The 13,208-nt window shown below is 36.0% G+C and overlaps 1 pseudogene across 1 annotated transcript in view; it reads right to left on the reverse strand.

Annotated features, from left to right (window-relative positions):
• Window positions 1-7,878: 7,878 nt before the first annotated feature.
• The window catches only part of LOC144972489 (solute carrier family 22 member 7-like), a 33,003-nt pseudogene continuing 27,673 nt past the window's right edge, over window positions 7,879-13,208 (reverse strand). Inside the window, exon 4 of the transcript XR_013645364.1 lies at window positions 7,879-11,805. The product of XR_013645364.1 is annotated as a solute carrier family 22 member 7-like (transcript). The remainder of the gene's footprint in view (window positions 11,806-13,208) is intronic.

Here is a 13,208-nt window from a genome sequence, read left to right on the forward strand (position 1 = left end):
ACGGTGGAGCTCTCAGATCCTGGCACAAGTCGAGGGGTTTTCCGCTATTTGAAGATAGTATAATTCGCCCCAGTTTCTCGCTCAATCAGCTGTAGCGATACTAAAGGATAGAGCATGAACTGGAGCTTGGATTGCTTTGCACCACGGTGTTGATTCAGTCACTAATTCGCGCAGTGATGTCACCAACACACGAGTCGGCGCAATGCGTGAATCGGAATCTTGAATAGAGCGGAGACTAAAAAGGCAGTATGTTGTTGGCGAGTTGGCGAATGACAGTGGAGTTAAAATTTCTGTTTTATTTTTAATTAAATTATGCTGTTAATGATTTTTAAAAGATTGGTGTGGTGCCTGGCACCATTCGATCCAATGGCCCCACGCCACTGCTATGTATCCCCACAACCGCTAAATGAATCACAGCACAGATCTCAACACAACCAAGTCTCATACTTGACAGCCTAACCAATTAATTACACACCGAGACCCTTTCTCTATGGTCTACTACTATTATCAAACTTGACGTGGTATTACAATAGGTACCACAAAAGACGTCATTTTTATGGCAGAAAAACAAAACAAAACAATATGCATTGCGTCGCGCGTCCATAAAATGACTATTTTTAAACCGGGTCATTCAACCATTAGTCCAGTAGATTTAAGAAAAAAATATAGTGTTACTGGGAATAAATTGGTACCAAGCTAAATTTAACATATTTGGTTGTACATTTTATGCTGATTATCATATTAAAAATCCACAGAAATCCGCTCGTGGGAAAAAAAAGTTATTGCTGGGTGTCTATATTACCCACTCTTAAAACTTTGTGATAGTTTTTCAGCATTTATTGTTATACACCCCAGCATGGTTTCCTCAACTGATTCGAATCTCCCGAATTTTTTCCTTATTATTCTTTGTTATTATTCCATTCCTTCCTCGAACTAATTTCACCAAGCCAGTGTAAACAATTAGATTAATTGAAGTTTTAAAAAAATGACACCTGTGATTTCGACCTGATGATTTACTGTGACATTGACGGTTACGCATGTGTTTATCTATTTACACTGCATTTGTATGTATACAGTATGATGCACGCACACGCACACACATACACGCACTCCATCGCCGTTTCGCAATGATTTTCTAATGCTTGGCTAAGACAGAAAATGAATGTTGTGATACAGCACTACCCCCCCCCCCCCCCCCCCAAAAAAAAAAAAAAAAAAAAAAAAAAAAAAAAACAAAAAAAAAAAAAAAAAAAAAACAAACAAAAAAAAAAACAAAAAAAAACACATACACATACACCGACTTCTTGTAACCTGTTATGTATAAAGTTATTTCCCTCAACATGGCAAATATGTGAATAAATAATAAATCTCCCTTTATTAATCCTCAAGCGGAGATTTGTCTTAGGGTCTCTTACAAGGGAAGACTGGAATATGTCAACCGCAGCTCAGCGCCGCAAATTGAGCCTTGGAGGGGTGGCTTGTTGAAGGCCACATAACGCGGTGAATATTCGACCTAGGTATATGTCAAGTTCGAAGCTAAGACCATACACTTGAATCCTAAGATTTCCAATAGTAGTAGCTGCTTGAACTCACTGCCCCCCCCCCCCCCACCCCCTTTCTCCATCAAGTTGTTTTGACAGGGCACGGTTTCCTCGAACTTTTTTTCGAGCTGCTTTCTGTCTTTGTCTTGGAACGGGATTACCTGGGGTTCTCCTAGCCCTGACCAGAGTCCAAGACTGTAAGGTAAATAGTCAAATATATAGTTTTATTTTTTGGAAGATATTTTTTTCCCCGTAAATATTTCTCTTTTATGCACTGTAATATTTTTGTAAACATTTGAGTGTAATCCTCTTATTGGGGACCTTTGCTTGTGTCAGGATGACACATTTAGGCGGTCTCAAACTAAGTAGCTACACTGATAGGGTGCTCTTGAAATCTACTTCTTTTCCCTATGTGAACTAATGTCGTTTTGTCTTCCTTTTTCTTGGGTACTTTAATTGTAATTATAGAACTTTTTACTATCCCATTTTCTTCGTTTTTACTGGCGCTGATATGACTAAATGTAGGTACCACAACATGTTTTTTGTGTGGCTGAAAAGAACTCGATATATAATGCGCCACGTGTCTAAAAAATGACTATTTTAAAACCAGGTCATTCAACCATTAATACCTCGGCCATCAAAAGACATACAGAGCTGAATTTGGTATCGTATTGAAGAGGAAGGTTTCAGCTTTATTCCTACACCACTTCAACCTTTTAAGAAAGGCTAGGGCTATTTGTCAGTAGTGACCCCAGGCGCTAGCACCTGCGGGTCAGTACTAACGAACACGCGCCCGCGCCTGGGGATCAGTACTGACCAATAGGTCCTGGTGTCTATTGGTCAGTATTGAACAAAAGGTGCCACCGCCCACAGACAACCTCTCTTCGGTCTGTGCCACTTTTACCGCCCGCCATTGATCAGCACTGCCGAACATCAGGCCTGTTCGTCAGTGCAGACAAAGACCTCTTCGCACTTATTCGTCACTTCCTCGAGTATTCCATTAAAAAAAAAAAAACAATTAAAATCCCAGGCCAACTTATCACATGACACTCAGTAACACTTGGTCACTTGGATAAGTTTGATTTCTAACGCGTTAGATGCCGTTGTTTCAAGCCACCATAAGATTCTTGTTTATTTTATGTTGTCCATTCTATTTCTTTGGGGTTTTTTGTTTGTTTTTGTTTTATTTGTTTTTTTTTTCTTTTTTTTTGTAGATTATCGTTATTGCTTAAATTAAAGAAAAATAGAGGAAAATATGTTATATCATATTTCTTTTTACGATTCTTTTATAATACTTTGTCCATTCTATTGATGGGTTGTTGTTTTTTTTAATTTTTTGTTGGAACTGTGTTTTTAGTCCACCAGTGGACTGAAGACATAGCTGTGTATTCAGTCCACAGGAAATAAAAATATTTAAAAAGGACCAAATATCGTCTATACTTACCTTACCCGATACTGACGACATTGATACTTAGCTTATTATCATCAGAAATGGACAGGCATAATTTAAGTCAATTCAACGGCTGATTTACAGCGTTTTATTTACTCTCGGAAAATCTTGATTGAGAGTAGTTCGAAACCGGGCGCCTGAAATAGATCTCAATTCTCGAAACCGATTTATCAAACTTGACGAGATTCTTACCGTGACTTTTAACATTTTTTTATTTATTTACTTTTACTCACTTTTAGGATTATTATTTTAATTTAGAACACAGTGTGACGTCAAAATTTATTGCCTTGCGCATTTCTTGTACGTAACAATATGACTCCGGAGAAAAACAAAACAAAAACGAACAAAAAAAAAACAAATAAAAAAAAAACCAACGAAATAAAAAAGAGAGAACAACTTTATAGTTATAGGGTCTTGAATATGCTTAAGGGAACGTCAGACAGAGAGAGAGAGAGAGAGAGAGAGAGAGAGAGAGAGAGAGAGAGAGAGGTGGGGAGATAGATAGATAGATGTAGAGAGAGAGAGAGAGAGAGAGAGAGAGAGAGAGAGAGAGAGAGAGAGAGAGAGAGAGAGAGAGAGAGAGATAGAGGGGTTAAGGACTGCTTTGTAGCTACGTACTCGCACAATTTTTTATTCTGAGGCACAGCCGTGCTCGAGGCCAGTGGTCGATGTGAAAAGTTACCAAACAGAACCTTACTTTGGCAAACAATACTAAAACTCTGATCTATTTTAGAAACTCATCGGTTTTTGTTAATCACAAAAATTCTAACGGACTTGGAGTAATTTAAAATAGATATAAATGTCCGTAATTTTAAATTAATTGAAGAAACATTATTCTCTGTGTGGCCAATTTTGGCCAAATTGGCTAGGCCAATGGCTATCTGGCAACAAGCGCCCGATTTCGAACAACTCTCAATCAAGACTTTCCGAGAGTAAATAAAGCGTTGTAAATGATATCATTAAGCCTTTGAATTGCCATAAATTATATGCCTGTCCATTTCTGATGATGCCTATAATAGACACAGTATCAATGTCGTCAGTTGCGTTTAAAGTAAGTATAGACGATATTTGAAAACACAGTTCCTTTTTTAATTGTTTTGTTGTTGTCATGCAAAAAAAAAAAAAAAAAAAAAAAAAAAAAAAAAAAAAAAACCAAAAAAAAAAAAAAAAAACCAAACAAATTATAATAAATAACCGAAAGGAGGAGAAACTTGATAACGAATAGATTATTCCATTTTTGGGCAGCGTGGCTCAGCGCTTCGGTCTTTGCTTCGTACCCGAAAGGTATCGAGTTCGATCAACCGCCCCTGCGCTGTGTGGCCTTGAGCAAGTCACCTCGCCCTAGCTCGACTTGCGGCGCTGCACTGCGGCTGATGCCTGGGTTATTTCAGCCTTCCCTTGGTATATACCCTAGATACAAATTTTCCATGAATAAAGGGAATTTTATTTGATTTATTTATCATTATTATAAGAATATACTGAAAATAACAAAACTTGTCAACGCAGTTTTAAAGAACTGCTTTTTAAATCGTAACAGTAACACGGACTATAAGACGTGGGTGGGCACTTCAGATTCGTATTAGGATTGATTGAATTAATGCCATGCCGTTTCCACGTCTTCATAATTTCATCTCTGCCACTTTTATCATTCATCGCTTAAACGTAATCGCAGTCCTAGTGTCAGATTATATCGATGGTGTGCCTCAAGGTAAAGTGCTCACAACATCCGCCAGCCGGATTTCTTGTACCAACACACAAAACCATGTGTTATAATCTGATTGAGATACAAAACCATGTGTTATAGTCTGATTGAGATTGATAGAATTTTGTGAGTAGTACTCATAAAAATGGCTGGCTAAAAACAATAACAAAGAGCTGAGTGGCGTCAATTTCTTTCCATCAATAAGTTAATTAATGAAGGCTACGCGTTGATTTGATTGACTCAAAACAAAAACAACTTCCATTACAGCATGACCATTTCACAATCATTGTGTCCCCTCACCAACATTAGATTTAGATAATATATCATCATAATATGATCTCTTCATCATCACCAAAACTACACCATCATAAAAGGGAACAAACATGTGAGAGAAAAAAAACTGGTTTCAATCTCAATGGTAACCAAACTTGTGTAATTGATTTTCTGGTCTCAGGGTCATGGCATCTTATTTTCTAAATAAAACATGGTCGCCAATCAAAGAGCATAATCTATCCTCTTTTACTTCCCGTAATCCTCCGGTATATACATTCTGCTTCTAACTGAAACTTGGTTACATTTACATACACTTCCCGAGAGTTTGGAACAGGAAGAAGATCGTCACGTTGTCGTCGTGCAGGAGCTTGAGTTCCTTCATGATCCTGAAGGTGATGCCAGCCCAGAAACAATCATGCTGGAACAGCTGGTGGTGAAACGTCAGACTAAGAACGATCCAACCCGGCGTCCAGACAAGACCTGCCTTCTCCTGGACTCACATCTCCACAATGAAGAATTTTACACATGAGAACGGTGGAAAAAAATATGAGTAAAGAGCATTTTTCAAGGACTCAATTATGTACCGCCAAAAGCCAGACCATTGGATGGAGAAATGAGAGACTGGAGGACCTGGAACTCCCTGATGACGATGACCACGGACAGTGAAAGATGTAGTTCTTTCGTTGCTGCCCTACATGGCAGTAGGTATAGTGGGTAGGAAGTAAAATGAGTACCGACAGATTTAAACCCTCGTACATACAGATAGTAAGCCAAGCGCCATGTTATCGCTGATCACAAAGCCCAAAAGATCTATATTTGATTTATTTTGTAGGTGAGGTATTTGGAACAAAATGTGCTGTGCTATAATAATGTAGAGTCTGTGATCTGTTAAACAAGGAGATAAATTTAATTACGTCAATATGGAGTTGATGTTAATCAGTAGTAGTAGTAGTAGTAGTAGTAGTAGTAGTAGTAGTAGTAGTAGTAGTAGTAATAGTAGTAGTAGTAGTAGTAGTAGTAGTAGTAGTAGTAGTAGTAGTAGTAGTAGAAGTGGTAGTAGTAGTAGTATTAGTAGTAAAAGTAGTTGTAGTAGTAGTTGTAATAATAGCAGTAGTAGCAGTAGTAGCAGCAGCAGCAGCAGCAGCAGCAGTAGTAGTAGTAGTAGTAGTAGTAGTAGTAGTAGTAGTAGTAGTAGTAGTAGTAGTAGTAGTAATAGTAGTAGTACAAAAAAAAAAAAAAACACGGATTGTAATGTTGCAATTGGATCATGTGAAGTAATTAATGAAATTCCAGACCAACTGCTTTTGGATACAATTCATTCGGAAGTGTACATTAAACTATTTTTGTACGTTTTAAAATCATGCGTCAGAGATTAAATATGCATTCTGAAGTATGGAATATCAAAACTACAAGTATAGGGCATTATTAAACAGCTTCTACAGCTTTACCCCAGATTCGCTAGGTTTTTTTATGATCATGTCTGATCTAAAGCCTTCGAGTTTTATTCACTTCTCATTGGTTTTTAAGGCATAAACCTATAGTGTCATGAGAGTTGGTCCTATTTATGCGTGCCTGCCCAAAAAGACACCAATTCATTGCGTATTTTCTTCTCTGGAGCACGATTTAAAATACGCTGCAAGAGGTCGCTGCAAAAGGGGCTGTAATTTAGTCCTGAAATCGAATAATAGTATTTCGTGGATTATTTCCCTTGATACCGTGGCCCCACAAACTAATTCCTCCCTGTTTTTAATTCGCTCTAACCCCTGAACTTGTAATAAGACAATAATAATAATAATAATAATAATAATAATAATAATAATAATAATAATAATAATAATAATAATAATAATAATAATAATCGCGAAGTCCAATGTTTGAGTTTTTTTACCAAGATGAGGGTAATTTAAATCGACTTGCCGCTAGTGCAGTGAAGGGCGCGACATGATGATGATGATGATGATGATGATGATGATGATGATGATGATGATGATGATGATGCTGATGATGATGATGGTGATGATTGTGGTGGTGTTGGTGGTGCTGCTGGTGGCATGGTGGTGGTGGTGCTGAGGATGATGATAATGATGATTATGTTGATCACCATCATCATCATCATCATCATCATCATCATCATCATCATCATCATCATTATCATCACCATCATTATAGAGGAGAAGAGAAAACCAAGGAGTAAGAGAAGATTATAGAATCACTGAATCAAGGGAAGCAATCCACGAATTACCAATATTCGATTTTAGGACAATTTTCATGCAGTGATTACAGCGCTCTCAACCGGCATATATTAAATCGTGGACCAGGAAATAAATACGCAATAAATTGTTTTCCTTATGGTCTGACACGCCTATAGACTGGTATAGGACAGGAAATGCGGATTTATTTGTCGTAGATTAAGTTATTTCAAAAAATGACATTTTCCCATAATTTTGGTACCATCAGTACAGGCGTCAATGCCCGTGGCCAGGTCAGAACTGACCAATAGGCACCAGTACCTATTAGTCAGCACTGACCCCCTGGCGCTGGTGCCTGTTCGCCAGTACTGACGAGCATGTGCCAGCACCTGGGGGTCAGTACTGACGAATAGCCACTCCGTTTAAATAACGAGGATTAACGGTAGAAAAATGCCGTGTTAAAACTTTACAGCAAGGAAAAAACCTGACATATTATTATATAAAATTCAAACCTCAATCGTATCTCTATTTGTACCCGTTTGTTTTAATGAGGGTTGTTTGATGGCCGAGATATCACATTTTAAAAAAGCCTACCAAATCCTTGTTTTCAGCTTTTGAGTACAGTGTGATCAAATTTTTTACACCTCATTGTAATTTGTAACAGCACACAAAGTGCCATGATAATGAGATCTCAAATTATTGACGAAAAGAAGAAAGTTCACAAAAAACACATGAATCCTTTATTAAAATACCATCATAATTTATGGTTTATATAGCTTAATACAAGAATAAACACGCATGTCGCTCATACTCAGTCAATACCGGATAATGGAAAAATTAAGTGTTAGACATCTGGAAGACACGACCCCCACCACCATCTCTTCAAAACAAAGACCCATGGGAATGGAACCCAGGTCGGTGAACCTTATAAAATACGGACCTTGCAACGCGCCATTCTCTTCCATAAAAATATCTTACAAGAACGGACGTGTTTTTATCCATCAGTGGTGTGATATTAAAAATAAGGGATGAGTGGAATACACTGATTCAATTTGTAAAATTTTCTTTCTGATCTACAGACTGGATCAACAACTATTTCTGCATACTTTTACCTCACAATCCTGGTTTAGCTAATTTTGTTTATTTAGTGCAGTCTCGTAATTCATGAAGCTGGAGTAACCTATCACTATCATTTGTTTACTTCATGCTATCTGGGCGTTACAATGTAATTATGTTACTTAAAATATTATTGAGTCTATACTTATAACGTTCAAGTGTTAGACTATTTTATTAAATTCATTAGGCTGGTTTTGCTCTTTGTAACATTTTGAACATGTTATTAGGTCTGACTTAAAACCCTATATTTAACACTGTCTGAGGACACACAAGTCCCGCAGACAGGCCCAGGACGTTTAACAAGGAGAAATCTGACGGCCTTATTTATTATTTCAAACAAGATTTCAATCCCTTCCTAGTATAGGAAGAGCAGTCCAACCTCACAACTTTGCATCAAGCGGCACCCCTACATTCAAGATATAAGGGACGGTCAGTTCGACTAATCACTTGGCTGCCACAAGATAAGACTCACAAAAATAATAAAATATTGTGTTTTCTTTTTGTTAGTGCACCATGATGTAAAATAAACGTATAAAATATGTAAATACATGTAATAATATTAAAACAATAAGTCCGACACTTTTATTATCAATTATAAGTGGGACTGCAACTTTGTATGTACCATTCATTACTTATTGTATTGTGTTAATAGGGCGATTCTGTGAGTGCAGGAGTTGACAACGTATGTTAAACGCCCAAGTGGTTTGGAAAATTATCATTTTTTTCTTTAAAAAAATGTAGCCTCCACCCTAAAAACTACATTACATACATGAAATTACAGTGCTCAACTATCTAACTAAAATAAGCTGTTAATTAAACATAAAATATGCTTTTCTTCAACTTCTTCCTATGTATGTAAACACACATTCTCTCTTTCCAAATATTTATTTGAGTCAAGGGTGAAAGAATTACAAAATTTCATAATAATTGAAATACAGGTACGGTTGTATTTTAAAAAAAACCGATCGCCAAAATGTAAAATCGAGAATATCATTCTACATGAAATATACTTTCATTAGCTTGCATTTAAAATGAGGACTAAACACGGAAAGCCTTAAAGTTTATCAATATTTTATAATTGATGGAAAAATATAGGTACGGTGGTATTAAAAAAAAACAAAAAACAAAACAAAAACAAAAAAAAACAAAAAAAAAAACAAAACAAACAAAAACCCCGCAAAAATTAAATATTGAGATAATATCTTTTCATATTTTTTATAAATCGTCAAAAGGCGTTTTTCATGGCAACAACAAAAGGAACATTCATTCAAATCTTTATCAAGTCTTAGTCATGAAGAAATAAGTTCTCTATTAAGATTATTGTGGCTGATAGTAAGTGTTTCTTTGCTGGGAAAGACGAGAATTAATTCAATTGAAATATATACAGCTTTGGTTTTTGCGGATTTTTAAGTCAAGCTTTTTAGGTAGCAAACTTCTGCTGAACTCTTGGGCATTATACCCAACATTACTTTAAAAAAAATATATTACAACAAGGTGGATCAATCTCTCATGCCATTAAACACTCACATAAGTTTTTAAAAACATTGAACAACATTGAATTAATCTCAAAAGAACAATAGTCATTCCAATCACCGGGCTCGAATCCAATGGATTATTGCGTTTGGAATTCGGCAACAGAAAAAGAAAATGTGTTTAACTGAGGAGGCCCTAAAGGAAAGAATTTTAAAAAAATGTTTGTTGCAGATCGCTGATATTGAGATTATAAAACTGATTTCAATTTTTTTAAAAGATAAAGGAACGTAATCCGGCGGGATCGACTGACCATTTGGAACACTAAATTTTTTGAGTGAAAAAATACACAAATCCTTTGCGTTTGTTATTTGAACTTTTCGCATGTTTTACTTAAACTTCACTCACGTCCTTGCTTTTCCAATTAAATGTGATTAATTTTTAAAAACAACTTTTAAAAAGATGTATGTTTATCAGTGTATATGTTTTATGAATCTAGTGATGAATGTGTTTAAAAGATAAAATGGTTTTAAAAAGGTCTCATTTTTTGTAACCACCTAATATAAAGCAATATGTATTTATATTGTATTGCAAACTTCAACTTATGATTTCACTAGGGGGTGGTTGTATTTCTATAATAGATGACAACTGTTTCCCTTTGGTTTCTGGCAGTTTTAACAACAGAAGAGTGGAAGCCGTCAAGATAGCAATGAGGCACGTCCCAGGTGCCCAAGGTATCAAGGTATGTAGTGGCACCATGTATGGGGCAATCATTCCTCCAAGGCACGCTCCGGTAAAACTGATCCCTGTGCCGGCTGAGCGAAGAGTAGTCGGGAAAAGTTCTGGGATGTATAAAAAAATCACAGTGTAACAGTTGCCGATTGCAAGTCTGCCTAGTAAGAAAAAAGCTGTAGATGTATAGGCAATGTGCTTTGTGTGCGTAGTAGCAGCAGATCCAAGAACAGTGGATGCAACGAGACACATTGCTGCCATGGCCAGGAAGAAAATCATAACAAAACGTCTTCCTTTATACTTGAGCATAATAAAACTTGTGATAGTTCCTGGAAACTCCAAAATAGCCATGAGAGCAATGTTAAGATACATATTTCCAGAGAGAGTTGATGCACTTAAATATATTCCGAAATAAGAAAGATCAATGGACATAGCAGTAAACCATGAAATGAAAATGTATTCACGAAGTTTGGTGTTTCGGAATATGTCTAAAGCATTGTAGTCTTTTGCCGCCTTTTGGTCGATTAGTTTTTTATTTCTTGAGTGCAGAGTCTACCCCAAACCTTTTTAATGGATCAAAATTCACACCATTGAATCTACAAACTCTTTTTATAATCTCTGTGGCCCGCTCATATTTTCCATGACTATACAACCAAGATGCCGATTCGTCCACAAAATAAATAAGTAGCAAAGGAGACATACAACACAGTGTAAGGAAGACCTGTAAATGCCTCCAGCTTTCGCCAATGAACAGATATCCGATGCCACATAGTATCAGCGAAAAAAAGGACCATATAAAACCAAAATAGAGGGTAAATAATTCTCGATGTTTAGATACCAACATCTCAGCACCTAAAATATATGTTATTGAACAAATCCCAGATGCAAACAGACCAGAAAAAAAGCGTAGCCCAATCATCACATAAATGTTTGGTGCAAACGCAGAACCAAGTTCTGTGATAGAGCTTAGAGCAACAGCAAAAATCAAAGTTCTCTTCCTACCATATTTGTCTGAAAAGATGGAGGAAATCGTTATCCCGATAAACCACCCTAGAGCAATAGACGACTGCACCATCTGACCTATACCCCTGGATTCGCAGACTAAATCCCATTCTGTGATAATAGATACGTCTTTACCACCATTGTAACTGTATCCTTTTTCACAAACAATGGGCTTTAAGCGTTTGAAGCTTCCTGACTTGTTGGATGTGATTTGGATTTGGCAATCTTCGAAAGAAACTTGGTACAACGTTGATTCCTCACTTACGTTATTGAATCCTTGAAGCAATGTTGTTTTGTTCACCTCAGTACAGGAAAACGATGGCTCAAGTCCTATAGAAAAAAAATATAATTCAGGATCAAAATTTTTAATGAACAAATGAATGAACTAATCTATTTCAAAGCCTAAAATGAAGTACCAAAAACATTCCAAAGTTTAAATAATAGGTTTACCTGTGAATTTTAACAAACCCACTTTACAACCAAACTAAAAACAGTTCAAAAATTAAAGGTCGAATAGATTATATATCTAGTCTTTTTTTTAAAGTTTCCGCTAATAGTTTGACACTGGTGTGAACAAAACAATGACATATCTATGTGTGGAAACTAGACAAAAAATAGTTTTCTTTGGTGTGATGATATGAATGATGATGATGATGATGGATGATGATGATGATGATGATGATGAATGATGACGATGATGACAATGTTAATAATATAATTAATGAACTTATATTGCACCTAATTCCAATCAAAATTGCTCACTGGCGCTTTACATCAACACATAATATATCATATATATTATAATATATAAAACTAACAAGTTAAAAATCACATTGATATGATAATAGGATATATATTATAATAAAATTCATACTAGGAGTCTAAATTAAGTGGATTTTCACTAGTTTTTGTTTCAATACTGATGGAGTTCCACAATCGGGGGGCATGGAGGTCAAAGGATTTCTTATGAAAAACTAAATATTTTGGGGCTTTCCTTAGCGTATTTAAATTAGCAGATCCTTAATTTCGACTGGATTGATAAAAGTGAATAAGTTTTTGAAGGTAAACAGGAGCAGATTTGTTTAAGTAACTGACAGTGATTGTTTCAGTGGCGGGCTCAAGTTTGTCGAATAATACTCCGGCTGGAAGAGTGCTAGTTTCCTCCACAAGTGCTTCAAACTGCCTCCTCTTTGTCCTCGAATTCTTCATATTTTATATCTAAAGTTAGAGAGAACAGATTTGCGGTAGCAATAAGGTCCTCTTAATCAGTTTGTTCATGGTGACGAGCAATGCGCGTGGGTTTTGTTTGGCACTTGCCATTTTTATGTTTAAAGATATTTTTTTTTACAAAGATAAAATCAATTTGTTCCGTTAGTTATTTAGTCATAAAAGGATTCGATGATGAATTTCTAGTTTGGATCGACCAGTCGTCTGCAGATCTGAATTGGTGATTCTGTATTTGAATCTCATTACAATATCGTTGTGTTTTTGTCGATAGTAATTTCTTTCGCGACGAATGGGCTTAGCTCATCTAACACAGTTTTTAATGAATTATTTTAAGTATTTACAATTTCATGAAAATATAAAAACTACCAAGTGAGTAAATCCAAAAACGTAATGGTTTCTTGAAATTTGTCTAGTGATTTTTTAATGGTATGTGATCATTTTCTTTGAGGTTGTTTTGCATTCAATTTTTAGATTTACAGCAATCAAGTTATGATCTGAAATTTTAT

The sequence above is a fragment of the Berghia stephanieae genome, chromosome 5 (assembly GCF_034508935.2).
Source record: "Berghia stephanieae isolate SIO BIC M18660-M18661 chromosome 5, UCSD_Bste_1.3, whole genome shotgun sequence".
Classification (NCBI taxonomy): Eukaryota; Metazoa; Mollusca; class Gastropoda; order Nudibranchia; family Aeolidiidae; genus Berghia; species Berghia stephanieae.